A 16,120-nucleotide genomic window follows, 5' to 3' on the forward strand; every position below is an offset into this window, starting at 1 on the left:
TTCCAGTTTTTAATCTACCCTGAAGGTTTCTTTAATCTCACATAGATAATCTTATAATTAGTACTATGTGTATGTCTACTCCAATTTGGATTGTTATTGACAACAACCCCCCCCAAACTTCTTTGCTTCAATAATGTTATTAATCATGCCGAAGGCCCAATTGAAATCTCACTGCTTGTAAGGGCATTTCCTGAAGACTACACTTTAAGGTATTATCTCATCCCTCTAAGTTCTGATCACATTTAATAATCATAATGACCCTTTAGAAATAGAGCAGTGGAGGGAGAGAGAATAGAAGTAAAATTGAAAGTAGAGTTTAGTGTGTAATTTGGGAACAACAAAGACACTATGCTAAAATAGAATATAAACTTGCAAGGGTTCAAGATCTATTTTTAGGGAGGAGGAGATAAGTAACAGGCAGTTTACAAGACAGATCAGTATTCTGATGAATAGAACTAAAATTATACACCTACATGTGAGGTAATAAGAGTCATAATCTTATGCTACACATTTGCTGGTGTAATTTTCATCTACATAGCTCCTTCATCCATTTACAAAAAATAATTTTCTGATATAGAAACTGTTATTTCTTTACTACTATCACATTATCTATTAATCCAAAACACAGACTTAACAAGCCATATTGATTTTGAACCTTACTCCCTACTTTTTCAAACAGGAGTAAAAACTCGAGCCATACTGAATAACCTAAAGCCCTTATTAGAACTGAGACCCATAGAGTGCATACAATTCATCAATAAAAATAAATGCACTATCAAACCATCAAAAAGCATGCACTGACTTGGTAAACAAGCCTTGCTAAAGCAAGCTAAAATGCATATTTTACTTCCTTGCAAATTCTAACATATTTCTGAGTAAAGAAAAAGGAGAGAGAACAGGTATTTGATGCAGCAGTTAAAATGCTACTGGGGATGACCACATTCTTCATCAAAGTACGGGTTGGTTACCCACCTCCAGCTCCTGATTTTAACTTCTGGGTAATGTAGACCCTGGTGGGACACAGTAGGTGATGGTACAACTTGTTTACTCTCTTACACATCGGAGACCTGGATAGAGTTTCCAATCCTAGCTTCAAATGGCCTATCCCAAGCTGTTGTCAGCATCTGGGGATTGAACGAGCAGATGGGAAATTTCTTTGCCTCTGTCTCCCTGCCCTTCACATAAATATTTTTTGAAAAAGAAACAGGATAGAGTCACTAGAGAAGATCAATTATCATATCCTCATGTATTATAATGTGTACATTCCTAAGACTATTATGACCAGAGTGTAACTATGAAAATAAATGGGAATTAGTACAATGGGGAAATTTTAAATATAAATACATTTAATAACATTAACTAAAATTAAAAAACCTACTATATGTAAGGACATATTATACATATTACAACATTATAATACTTATCTCCCTTCTAATATCACATTATCTGATAGGATAGGCAAGAACAAATATTTGTATTATATAATCCAGAATAATAGTAAGTGAAGCATTAACAAAAAATAAGCATTCAATGACATTAGAGAATTGAAGTATATAATGGGCCAAGGACCTCAATAGACATTTTTCAAAAGAGGAAATCCAAAAGACCAACAGACACATGAAAAAATGTTCAAGATCACTAGCCATCAGGGAAATGCAAATCAAAACCGTAATGAAGTTCCACCTCACTCAGTTAGAATGGCTCACATTCAGAAATCTACCAACAACAGATGCTGGCGAGGATGTGGGGAAAAAGGGACACTAACCCACTGTTGGTGGGAATGCAAACTGGTTAAGCCACTATGGAAGTCAGTCTGGAGATTCCTCAGAAACCTGAATATAACCCTGCCATTCAACCCAGCCATCCCACTCCTTGGAATTTACCCAGAGGAAATTAAATTGGCAAACAAGCTGTCTGCACCTTAATGTTTATTGCAGCTCAATTCACAATAGCTAAGACCTGGAACCAACCCAAATGCCCATCAACAGTAGACTGGATAAAGAAATTATGGCACATGTACTCTATCGAATACTATACAGCAGTCAAAAACAACGAAACCCGGTCATTTGCAACAAGATGGAGGAATTTGGAAAACATCATGCTGACTGAATCAAGCCAGTCCCAAAGGGACAAATATCATATGTTCTCCCTGATCAGCGACAACTAACTGAGCACCAAAGGGGAAACTTGAAGTGAAATGGACACTATGAGAAACAGTGACTTGATCAGCTCTTGTCCTGACGGTTGATGTACAATGTAATACTTTATCCATTTTAGTATTTTTTTTTGTTCTAGTACCATTGCTTGAACTCTGTAATTAACACACAGTTATTCTTAAGTGTTTAAATTTTAACTGAAAAGTGATCCCTGTTAGGAATTTGGAAAACATTATGCTGAGTGAAATAAGCCAGTCCCAAAGGGATAAATACCACATGTTCTCCCTGATAGGTGACAACTAACTGAACACCAAAAAGGAAACCTGTTAAAACTGGGACATTCAGATAACACACCTGTTTTAATAGTGAATGATGACAAAACAAAAAGTAACATTTACATTATCATTCTATTACAGATATATTTTCAATGGGTAAGAAAGACATTGCAGGAAATTATTGAAATCAGAAACAGTAAACACAAAGACAAATGTAAATTTACTTATTTTTAATTAACAGATAGACAAAGAAATTTTATCATGTCCAATATAGTATCAACTAGCAATGTTTGAATTTTGAGACTTGAAATGTGGCTAGTCCAAATTAAATGTTTTTAGTATAAGGTAGATAAAAAATCTAGATACTTTGAATTTCTCAACCTAATCAATTAAACTTTATACTTATTTCTACTAATTTTTGGAATGACATAATACATTTGGTTAAATTATGAAAATTGAATTTTATTATACATTTAAAATATGACTATTAGAAATTCTAATATTTATGATTCACATATTCTACTAGATGGCATTGCTTTTTAACATCAGAAAAATTTGGAAACTACAAATTTTTTTTTATAATCTATAACTTACTCAAAATTGACAAAGAATTTGCTGTAAATCCATCCAACTCCTAACATGTCAACATGTAATTTGACATATTAAAGATTCATAGAAGTCCTCCAGTAATGATACCCTTCTGCATTGGGTATCAATCCCATCACACTATTTATTGCTGAATATCAAAGGACCAAAAACTTAGTGGTTAAAAATAACAATAAATACTATGTTAAAAAAAAATGTTTAGTCTTGGAGCTGGCACTGTGGCTCACTTGGCTAATCTTCTACCTGCGGTGCCCGAATCCCATATGGCCACCGGGTTCTAGCCCAGTTGCTCCTCTTCCAGTCCAGCTCTCTACTGTAGTCTGGGAGGGCAGTGGAGGATGGCCCAAGTGTTTGGGGCCCTGCACCCACATGGGAGCCCAGGAAGAGGCACCTGGCTCCTGGCTTTGGATTGGCACAGCGCCGACCGTGGAGGCCATTTGGAGAGTGATCCAACGGAAGGAAGACCTTTCTCTCTGACTCTCTCTGTCTATAACTCTACCTGTCAAATAAAAAAAAAAAAAATGTTTAGTCTCAACTGGAGTCAGCTAATTGGTTGTTCTGGTTCATCTTGTAAAGTCTCAAATAGGTTCAGTTACATTGCTGAAAATATTCTCAAGGCTCAAGTAGGACCAAAGAATCCAAAACTTCTCCCCTCAAATATCTAGCACATCAATGTTAGATATAAAGCAAGTAAATTTTTCTTTATTTGATCTCTCCAGTAAAGTAGCCTGAATTCTTTCTATGGTCTCTAAGTTCCAAAAGGGTGAAGAAAATCCTTTCTGCATGTTGCCTCAGGGTTTTATGAAAGTAAGATGGTACTGCCAGGTTGTTTAATGTCAAAGACTAAGCCCAGACCTGAGGTAGTATCACTTCTGTCATACTCTATTGGTCTGAAAGCAAAGCACATGGCTACTCTAGACACAGTGATAGAATATAGATACAATATATATGGAAGTACTTTTGACATTCAACTTTGGGAATAATCTACAAATATAAAATTCTGCTCATTTCAAACTACAGAACTACCAAATATTTTTCAATAAATATAATCAAGTATTTATATTTTATTGAGAAAAATTATACAATGTCTTCTAAAGTTGCTTACTGAATTTAAGAAACGTATATGCATAAACAACTAAATGGTTAACATGCAAAAACTTCAAAATGATTAGTGTAACAGCTTAAATATGTATTTTTAAAGACTCAAAGTCTAAATTAAAGCAATATCATGAGTTTAATTTTTGTAAAAAACAAACTATTTTTATGGTAAAATACATTAGTTTATTTTTCAACTCTGTTACCAAGGGTTAGAACTTATCAACCACTTTATATAATTGGATAAATTACTGATTCCCAGTAAAGATCACAGTAGTTTTAAAAATGTCCAATGCACTTTTGTATGTAATAAATAACTATTTTGGGAAAATGTTTTATTGCTTATATTACAAAACTACTTTTCTATTTATAATGCTGAAATATCATTGTAAATGAGATTACAAATTCCTGAAATAATTCATTTTTATTGAAACTCCCTCTCCCTTTAAAACAAATGTTAACCTCCAAGACTTTTGAAAAAAATGGACTATACTACACATGAAGGGAAAGACTGTAGTTATGCTTTCTTCTTACAAACTGAAGGAAAAATAGGAGCTGATGTCTATCCCATCACAAAAGCCTGTTTTAATTTATTCCAACATAATGAGATCTGAGAAGAGAGAAGCAAAGGACACAAAACCAGTAGCCAGAGGCATAGGAAATAAAGCCAAGGAAGGTCACTGTGCTGAATGAAAGCCAAAGAAAAGTGTTTCAATTAGTGAATGATTACTCTATCAAACATCACCAAATGATCAAGCTTGATTAGAACGCAAAGCTGAAAATTGGATTTATCAGTTGTCAGAAGTTCTGACTGGAATAGGAACAATTCAGTAGAACAGATACATAAAAGCATGATCAGAGTCAGTTCAATAGAGAAGTAGAGTTGTAATTTGGAGTTACTATAATGCCCAAAATTAGTGTTGTGGAATCAATGAATATATTTGAAAGAAAATGTTAAGGGAAATTAAGAATTTAATGTCTCTCTCTGCCTTTCAAATAATTAAATTTAAAATTTAAAAATGTTCAAAACAAACATAAAATGATAAAATATAGTATCATCAAAGGGAACTGAATAGATGAAACAAGGTTTTGTAGAAATAAAATTTATAAAAGTATTAAATCATTTGAAGCACGGTATAGATAACTCTAAGATTTTGAATCTAGAGGAAAGTAAGAAAACAGGATAAATAGAAACTGAGTTATTGAACATTTTAAAATAGTAACAACAAAAATCATGGAAAAATAGCAAAAACTGTTAAGAGATTATGCACTTAAAATTATATAAACTTCATGTCAACAAACAGATTTACAAGTCCATTTTGGGTTGGCTCCCATTTTTGCAATATCCTTGTAGTGTATGTGTCTGCTTTCATGATAAATTTGCAGACTGTTACATAGACAGACTATATGGAAATGATTTTTACTATCTAGATTTCTCAACAATATCCAACTGTGGAAGAAATCACTTCTTTCATAAGTATAACAAGTGACTGCTAACATAAGTAATTTATTTTAACTAAATTTTTGGTAACCACTAAAAGCTGTGATATGAAAATAATCATTGGTTGCAAGTAGTTAAATAGCTCAGTGTAAACAATGTGTTCCCAGAGCCTTTAAAATCTAGTAAAAAATTCCATAGCCATTTGAAAACAGACTATCAGTATCTCAAATACAAAGCTCCAGCTGATACTGAAAGATGGAATAAGTCAACTAATTTTCTTGTTAAATATGAACTATCCAAGAATTGAATAATTTAAGTATTTAATTGACTTTGGAAACATTAGGGTTGTAAAACTAGGGCATACTTCTGTAATTTTGAAGTGATCCTCAAAATAAGATTATTTTCAGCATGTACTAATGATATTTTAAATTTTATATCAAAGGGAAACAAGTAAGGTATTTCAACAACATAAAATTTTAAAATTTGGTTAAGTTTTAATAATAGTAGTGGTCTTAAAACTGTGTATATGAATATAGACCTATCATATGATCCAGCCATCACACTGCTGGGAATTTACCCAAGAAGAAATCAGCATAGGAGTTATCTTTACCCATGTGTTCACTGCACCACAAGTCACAATAGCTAATATATGGAATCAACCCAGATGTCCATCAACTGTTGACTGGATAAAGAAATTATTGTTTGCAAACACTATGGAATACTACTCAGCTGTAAGAAAAGAAAATGAAATCTTGTCTTTTGAAAAAAGATGGAAGCAATTGAAAACCATTTTACTTAATGAAATAAGCCCATCCCAAAAACAGATACCATATTTTTTTTTTCTGATAAGAGGTAATAGAGTACCTGAAATGCAATGTATTAGAGTGAAATAAACATTTTGAGATTTGATGATTGTTTATAGCCCTTGTCTCCTCTATTGAGGAACAATGTCTTCCCCCCCATCTTCATACTATTTGTTGAACTCTTTTAACTTAGAGTAGGGTTAACCATATTATCATTAAGTATATTTAAAATAGATCTTCATAAAAATTAAAGAGTGGGAATCCAAGAGGGAGGGGGAGGAAGGATTAGAGTGTGGGTGGTAGGGATGGTAGGGGAGGAAGTGCCACTATGTTCCTAAATCTGTATATATGAAATATATGAAACCTGTATAACTTAATATTTTTAAAAAACTGTGATATGAAATACATGAAATCAGTTTCCTTTACATAAATAGAAAATTTTTCAAATAAATGCATGAAACACATGAAATAATTCACATATAAAATGAGAAATAAACATAAGTAGTTGTTAAGATCTTTTTATTGTCTCAAGAAGTTTTATAACCCTTTATTAATATTTAGGTCATATATATTTCATACTAAATTTTAATGGCCCAAACTAAATATACCATAAAATATGCAAACATATCATATGATCATTACTATTTCTGATAGTCGGCAGTTAAAGGTTTTTTATGTGAGCAATTACCCAAATATATAGAGTGAAAATTTCCCTGTTCAATTATTTTTACACTTGTGTATTTGTTATATTTATTGAACAAAGATCAGTTTTAATTAGCTTACTGCCTAATTAAAATGATATTCCTCAAACTAGAAAATAAAAGTACAATTTAAGCAGAATATAAGAATGAAATCAAGACAAAAGACTAATTTTGAAGCAAGAACTTATCAGTTAAACATAGTAAGATATCCCACATTAAATTAGAATCTTCACAATAGAGGTATAATGAATATAAATCCACAAGGCCTTTGCTAAATTAACACTTGTTTTAGCATTTTACTCAATTTTTGCCTGCAAAATATTTGGCCTACATGGTAATGTTGGTCAACTTTGAAGAGTTAACTTTTCTGCTTTATGCATGTGGATTATGTAGGCATACAAAGTGTGCATTTAAAAGCCAAGTTTGTAGAACAGAAATGATGGTCTACTTAAATTTCATAAAAGGCCTTCGGAGAAAAAGATGAGAATCTTTAGGTGGAAATTGCATTTGTCCACAACCCTTAAAATTGACACACCAAAAGAGTTAGCAAATACTTCAGACACACCCAATTAGCTAGAGAAATCCCTGATGCTTTGTAGAACTCTATCTCTGACTTGTGGAAAATTACTCAGTATATTATAAAATCTATTCTAGGATTGATGACACTGAGGAGTTTTTTACTCTCATTCATAGATCCTGTGCCCTAAGATTAGTCACTAGTCTAACACTGCCATTCTAAGAAAAAAATATGTATTTTCTATGTAGACAACAGTATGTTTTGAATAAAAATTTGATTCTTACTATATCAGAAGTGAGAAAAAAATTATTAAGCAAATCACAGAAATAATTTGGAATTATTTTCTATCAGTGATAATAAAATGACACCCAATGATGCCAGACATTTTCAACATTAACACTTATGTTTATTTTTAAGACAACTGTGCCATATAGTTAAGACTCAGTATTTTGAATAGTATTAGCTTCAAATGTCTCATTAAAATGGGTTACATTTTGTATTCAATTTGAAAGTTCCTTAATATTTTGATTTATATAATATATTCCTTCTACATACCTCAGACCCATAATAAGGTGAGAAACAGAAGGCTTACTAAGGGCAATGTTTCTCTCAGGTTTCAACAAAATGACTGAAGTAAATAGTGAGGACATTAAACATCCCATGAAATAAGCCTACTCAGGAACAGAGGAAGTATCTCCATAAAAAACAGTCAAAAATGGGGGGCAGAGCCAAGATGGCAGAATAGTAAGGGTGCGCACCGACAGTCCGGGAAAAGATAGTTTAATAAAAGTGGATTTACGGTAGCCTCAGGAAAAGGATCAGGGAAAAACTGCAGAGGAAACTCTTCCGGATCTAGTGGCTGTAACTCAGAGGACCTAAGGGGAGAGCAAGGTCGCCCACCGCGTGGAAGCTGAGCCACGGGAACCGCCAGGGCCGCCGGACCTGCTGGAGCCGCAGAGTCTGCACGCCAGCACTGGAAGGGGAGGTGAGCTAAAAACCTCTCAGTAACCCAAGACATTGGCGGGGAAAGGCAGAAAAAGCCTGCAGAGAACGAGGCCTGAAATCCCATTGGGGAAAGTTCACCAGGCTGGCTGGAGGAGAGAAAAAATCGAATAAATACCAATGCACAGACTATTCTGACTTTAAGTTCCTGGTACTTGTTATTTCTTAGAAGTTTCACAATACTCACAGATATAACAGATGATCCCAGGGTGGTGGCACTACTTTCTGGAGCCAAGGTGACCTTGCTCTTGAGAAATAAGGAGAAACCAGACCTGATCCTCCTTTGGCATCACTGTTCTCTTTTTTTCTTCTTTTTTTTTTTTTTTTTTTTTTTTGACAGGCAGAGTTAGACAGTGAGAGAGAGAGAGACAGAAGGTCTTCCTTATTCCGTTGGTTCACCCCACAAATGGCCGCAACGGCAGATGTATTGCGGCCAGCACACTGCATCGATCCGAAGTCAGGAGCCAGCTGTTTCCTCCTGGTCTCCCATGCGGGTGCAGGGCCCAAGGACCTGGGCCATCCTCCACCACACTCCCAGGCCACAGCAGAGAGCTGGACTGGAAGAGGAGCAACTGGGACAGAATCTGGTGCCCCTACTGGGACTAGAACCTGGGGTGCCAGCACCTCAGGCAGAGGATTAGCCTAGTGAGACGCGGCGCTGGCCATGTTCTCTTTTCTTGAAAGATCCATGTTCTTGGAAAAATAGCTCCATTAGCACATTTCTAGGCTGCAGATTATCAGAAATTTAACACAGTAGAAAACATTTCAGTCAAGTACTCTGCCATTGTATAACAAGGATTACCTTTCAGTTTCTAGTAACAATTTTCCCATTGCCGTTGGAGATCTCCCTAGATACACCTTAGCATTCACATCTCTAGCAACAATCTCTTCAAGGCAATGTAGATATTCCTAATGTGTACCTCAAAGCTCTTCCAGTATGTACCACTACCTAATCCCAAAACCACTTCTACATTTTTTAGGTATTTGTTACAGAAGCACCACAATTGCTGGCACTACAATCTGTGTCAGTTAGCTAGGGTTGAAGTAACAACGTACCACAAAGTGACTGGATTAAAGAATTTAAATCTATTATCTGTTATAGAGACTATAAATCTGAAAAACAAGGTGTCACAAGAACATTCTTCCTCTGAAACACTAGAGAAGGATCAAATCTGATTTTTTTCTCCTCTGTTCTGATGTTTTATTGGCTTGAGACAGCATAATCCTAATCACCACATGGTGCTCTGAGTAAATGCCGTCTCTAAATTTCTTCTTTCTGTTAATTTATATTGAATTGGGGACAACTCTATCCCACTATGACCTTATTGGAACTAATTATATACACATTGATCCCATTTCCAAATAAAACCACATTCTCAGATACTGGGAATTAAGACTTCAACATATGAATGTAGGGGACACAACCTGATGTTGACAGATGATAGAATTTTTAAGAAGTGATACCTAAATAAAGGTGATTTTGCCACTGGAAGCGTCACACTCAGTAGGAAATAATACTGATGGGTAAAAATGGTATTGATTTTTGTGTGTTGCTTTTATATCCTGCAACTTGAATTAATTTGTTTATCTAATAGTCTCTTGATAGAGTCTGGGTGTCCCATATTACCCACCATCCGAATAATTTCATTCTTTTCTTTCTGTATCCTTTTGATTTCTTTGCCTTGCCTAATGATTAGACTAAAACATCCACTACAGTATTAAATAAGAACAGAAGAGTGGGCATCCTCATCTGGTTCAAATTTTAGAGGAGAAACCATTAGTTCTTCCCCATTCGATATAATGATGGCTCTGAGATTATCATATATATCTTTATTAGGCTGAGCATTGCTTCTTCTATCCCTAATATACTCAAATATTTATCATACATGGATGTTGGATTTCATAGGATATTTTTTGCCTGCATTGAGATAATCATATTATTATGATAGTTATGGTTGTGATATGATAATTATAGTTATCATTTGCTATGCTGCCATGCAGTTTTCCTATTTTTTTACAACACAAAAATCATAAAATCTGTAAAGCAGCAAAACACTTTTAATACTAAATTAATTTTCACTAAGATCACAAAGAAAAAGTAGTTTGTGAGCCTAAAGTTTTGGATTTAGTTTCTTGGATGTTTTTGGAAACTGCAGGTTAGTTTCACAGTTAAAACTAACAGTATGTTTTAAATTATAAAGTACTTCAAATTAATGGCAATATTTCTTCATATTTTACTTTCAATGTGTAACTATATACATAAAACAACATTCAAATATATTACAAAATAAGGAAAATGGCAAAATACATTATTACATAACATGGTTTCTATTACACTAATATAATATTTAGTTTCATATCTTTGGAAGAAAGTGATGTGTGAATTTACTGAGTGATAAAGTGATCTTTTTGAGAAAAATCTCTTGTAATTTTACATTATCAATTTTGTTACATAGCCTTCAGTAAATATAATTTGCCTATTAAGATCTTAGAGATGAACTGTCTTGCTTTAATACTATTTGATGCACTGCAAACATAATCAGATAATCTCTTATCCATATGAGAGGATTTGCACTGGTTTGAACTCACTGCTTATATGGATGCAAGGAAGGCAGAAAATAAGTTTTAAATGATTTCTATTTTCTAGTTTATTTTAATAGAAACTATAATAAAGTGGGCCCAAGATAAGTGACTTGGCATGTTTATATTAAATACTTCTTTATAATATACTCTGATGTTGCTTTTTACTAAGAAGTGTTGCACAATTCAGAAAACATAACAAAAACCACAGATAAAATGCCATGAATTTACTCACATGAGAAACATTATTATTGATAGACCTGAAAAAGTTTAAATGATACTATTTTTATCTTAAGATTTAGATTTAAGGATTATTTCACAATTTTTAAGTTACAGAACTTAAGAAAAATTAAATGAAACATACCTTTTAAATAATTAGGAAAATATGCAGAGTAGAAAACATAAAATTTCAATACTAGAGATGATAGTTCTGCAATAGAATGTATGTGATTCTTATGGCTTTTTAACAACTCTCTTCTCTGATGAGCACTATTATTTTGTATTGTCAAAGAATTAATAAAAATTAAGCATGTTTAAAATTATTTAACCAGAGAAAATGAATGACAAGAAAAAATCTACAGATATTAATTAATTGAAGAAAGTCTGCATTTTAGAGAAAAATACTAAAAATTAAATCTGGCAAATAAAAGATTGTTTCCTCATGGTGGAAAGAGTAACAAGAATGTCATAAGGCCGGCGCCGTGGCTCAATAGGCTAATCTCCCGCCTTGCGGAGCTGGCACACCGGGTTCTAGTCCTGGTCGGGGCGCTGGATTCTGTCCCGGTTGCCCCTCTTCCAGCCAGCTCTCTGCTATGGCCCGGGAGTGCAGTGGAGGATGGCCAAGTCCTTGGGCCCTGCACCCCATGGGAGACCAGGAGAAGCACCTGGCTCCTGCCTTCGGATCAGCGCGATGCGCCGGCCGCAGCACGCCAGCCGCACTGGCCACTGGAGGGTGAACCAACGGCAAAAGGAAGACCTTTCTCTCTGTCTCTCTCACTGTCCACTCTGCCTGTCAAAAAAGAAAAAGAAAAAAAAAAAGTGTCATAAACTAAAGGAGAAAAAAGTATATCCTCTATTAAGTCTAACCATACACTTAAATAAAAGGAATATTTTGCTATAACACTTGTTCTTGTATAGTCAATTTTTAACAAATTTATAAATTAAGAAGTATAATGCTATAATTAGGTTATTTATTTAGCCATCTTAACAAAAAAATGTATAAAATATATAAAATAAAATTCAAAAAACAGCTAGTAGATTTTTCAAATAGAAAGCAGGTGGAGATTAGAACCTGTCAGATATTGCCGCATTCTAAGAGCAATTGCTATGTACACTTTGCTTAAATAATCATTTTCCTAGGACAAAGAGCTCCAGAAAAAATACATAAATGGATTCTTACAAAAATTCAATATAATAAAAAGTATAAAATAGTTTTGCAAAAACTGGACTACTACATTAGAGAGGGGTGGGGAAGGGAGAGCAGGAAATTTGAGGGGAGAAGGGAGCATAGAGGGAAGTAAAGCACAGATGATACAGGTTTTGTTAGAACTGACTGCCTCAAACTTTAAGTATTTTTTAAGCTATTTATGAACTATTTTAATTTTATTCAGTAAAATATTTCAGTTAATTTTCTTGTCATCAGAAACAGTGAATAAGTTTTATCAATTCCTACAGATTAGGCCGGTGCCCCGGCTCAATAGGCTAATCCTCTGCCAGTGGCGCTGGCACACCAGGTTCTAGTCCTGGTCGGGGTGCCAGATTCTGTCCCGGTTGCTCCTCTTCCCATCCAGCTCTCTGCTGTGGCCCGGGAGTGCAGTGGAGGATGGCCCAAGTCCTTGGGTCCTGACCCACATGGGAAACCAGAAGAAGCACCTGGCTCCTGGCTTTGGATCAGCACAGTGCGCCTGCCACAGCTCGCCAACCGCAGCGGCCACTGGGGGGTGAACCAACAGAAAAGGAAGACCTTTCTCAATGTCTCTCTCACTGTCCACTCTACCTGTCCAAAAAAAAAAAAAAAAAAATCCCACAGATGTGATTTTTAGAGAACATTTTCATATTAGGAAATCATTTCTTTTTTTTTTTTTTAACTTTTATTTAGCAAATAGAATTTCCAAAGTACAGTTTATGGGTTACAATGGCTTCCCCCCCCATAACTTCCCTCCTACCCACATCCCTCCCATTTCCCACTCCCTTTCCCATTCCATTCACATCAAGATTCATTTTCAATAATCTTTATATACAGAAGATCAATTTAGTATATATTAAGATTTCATCAGTTTGCACCCACACAGAACATAAAGTGTAAAATACTGTTTCAGTACTAGTTATAGCATTACTTCACATTGGAAAACACATTAAGAACAGAGATCCCATATGAGGAGTAAGTACACAGTGACTCCTATTGTTGACTTAACAAATTGACACACTTGTTTTACGGCGTCAGAAATCTCCCTCGGCTCTATTCATGAGTTGCCAAGGCTATGGAAGCCTTTTGAGCTCGCTGACTTCGATCTTATTCAGACAGGGTCATAGTTAAAGTGGAAGTTCTCTCCTCCCTTCAGAGAAAGATACCTCCTTCTTTGATGGCCCATTCTTTCTACTGGGATCTCACTCAGAGATCTTTCATTTAGGTCCTCTTCTGTTTTTTGCAGAGTGTCTTGGCTTTCCATGCTTAAAATACTCTCATGGGGTCTTCAGCCAGATCCGAATGCCTTAAGGGCTGATTCTGAGGCCAGACTGCTGTTTAGGACATCTGCCATTCTATGAGTCTGCTGTGTATCCTGCTTCCCATGTTGGATTGTTCTCTCCCTTTTTGATTCTATCAGTTAATATTAGCAGACACTAGTCTTGTTTGTGTGATCCCTTTGACTCTTAGACCTATCAGTGTGATCAACTGTGAAATGAAATTGATCACTTGGACTAGTGAGATGGCATTGGTACATGCAACCTTGATGAGATTGTATTGGAATTCCCTGGCACATTTCTAACTCCACCATTTGGGGCAACAGCATGATACTTCCCACTGTACCTTCCCACATCCATCTTATTTTTTACTTTTTACAATGATATACTTTCACTTTTTCTTATAACCACAAGCTTAACCCTCCACTAAATAAAGAATTCAAAAAGTAATAAGTAGAAAATCCACTGTTACTCAGGAGTACAAGATAAGGGCTATACCTAGAGCTTCCTGGTCTGGTTGAAAATCCCATGTGAGCATTTCAGGCATGGAAAGCCAAGACACTGTAGCAAAAACTGTTCTACATGAAGGATCTCTATGAGTGAGACCAGCAGAAAGAAGTGGCCATCAAAGAACGATGTTGATTTTTCTGGAGAGAGAAAAGAATTTTCACTGTGCTTATGGCCTTATGTAAATACTGATAGAGCCTGTGGATTCAAAAGGTTTCTATAGCCTAAGAAGATCATGTCAATATCTTCATATAGTTCAGGTGGTCACTGACTGATTCATACATAAGAGTGTTGATTGTTAAATTAACAGGGTCACTGTGCACTAACTCCCCATGACAGATCTCTTTCCTCAATGAGTTGTACTATGAGCTTTAACTGCAAATTTAGTTCTCAGGCTTTTTTGTGTGTGCATGTGTGTGCAAACTGTTGAAATCTTTACTCAGTATAGAGTTAGTCTTATGTGTACAAAGGTAATGGAAAATGAATCTTAATAGAGAACAGAACTTGGAAAGGGAGTGACAGGAGGAGGAGGTGTGGAAGTGTGGGTGGGAGGGAGGGTATGGCCGGAAGAATAACTATATTCATAAAGCCGTACTTATAAAATTTGTATTCATTAAAAATAAAAAACAAAAAAAGGAAAGGGCTATAAACACTAATCAAACCTCAACATGTCAATTTTACTTATATACATTACATTTTTTATACTCTATATGTTAGTTACCACAGACCAGGCAAAGCATATGATATTCATCTTTTTGGGACTGGCCTACTTCACAACAGCCTCCAGTTGCTTCCATTTTGTTGTAAAAGACAGTATTCCATTGTTTGTGCGTGTGTGTGTGTGTGTGCATGTATGTGTGTTTATAAATTACTTATGTTTTAATCTTTAAAATGTCCCTAAGAATTAGAAAACTGGCTGCATTTTATATATGTTGTTCAGAAATGTCATTCTATCTCATCTCCTTTACATTAAAATTGTCTCAAAGAACTGTATGTAAAATTTCTCCACTTTCTTACCCTCGGTTATTTTTCTGACATGAATTTGGTTTCAATTCCCACCATTCTAGTAGAAAAAACTTTGGCAAAAGGCACCAAAACCATTTTAATACAGTCACCTCTATCTGCACCTTTCTTAATTTCTCAACATGATTTAACATAACTGAACAAATCCTATTTTTTTTTTTTTTTTGGACAGGCAGAGTTAGACAGTGAGAGAGACAGAGAAAGGTCTTACTTTTCCGTTGCTTCACCACCCAAATGGCCGCTATGCCTGGCGCACTGCACCAATCCAAAGCCAGGAGCCAGGTGCTTCCTCCTGGTCTCCCATGGGGTGCAGGGCCCAAGCACTTGGCCCATCTTCCACTGCACTCCCTGGCCACAGCAGAGAGCCGGCCTGGAAGAGGGGCAACTGGGACAGAATCCGGCGCCCCGACCGGGACTAGAACCCGGTGTGCCAGTGCCGCAGGCGGAGGATTAGCCAAGTGAGCTGAGGTGCCGGCAAATCCTATTTCTTAAAACATCTTTAGCAATGACCCACTTCTGACTTCCTTCCCATCATGTTGCTTGTTTTATTTCCGTTTACTTGGCTCATTCTTCTCTTAAGCGTCAGATGTTAACATTAGTCAGAGCCTGATCATAAACCACTATCTCTCCTTTGTTTACCCTTTTTCCCTGAATACCAACAGATTAAATATAATCAATGCACAAATAACTCCTATACTTTTCTTTCCAACTTTCTTTTCCTTTTTAAGATTT

General features: G+C 35.4%; 1 protein-coding gene across 9 annotated transcripts in view; it reads right to left on the reverse strand.

Annotated features, from left to right (window-relative positions):
- LOC149124528 (uncharacterized) overlaps positions 1-16,120 on the reverse strand; it is a 332,973-nt gene that overhangs the window by 261,097 nt on the left and 55,756 nt on the right. Inside the window, exon 3 of one of the 9 annotated variants that reach the window (XR_016212787.1) lies at positions 3,226-3,536. The exons of 5 other annotated variants lie outside the window; for them this stretch is intronic. The gene's annotated coding sequence lies outside the window, so the exon portion shown is untranslated. Of the gene's footprint in view, positions 1-3,225; positions 3,537-10,967; positions 12,186-16,120 lie in introns of those variants that run through there. 3 more of the 9 variants (XR_016212792.1, XR_016212786.1, XR_016212785.1) reach the window with 3 other exon arrangements.

This window comes from Oryctolagus cuniculus, chromosome 9 (genome assembly GCF_051225735.1).
Source record: "Oryctolagus cuniculus isolate XC-2025 breed Fujian yellow rabbit chromosome 9, ASM5122573v1, whole genome shotgun sequence".
NCBI lineage: Eukaryota > Metazoa > Chordata > Mammalia > Lagomorpha > Leporidae > Oryctolagus > Oryctolagus cuniculus.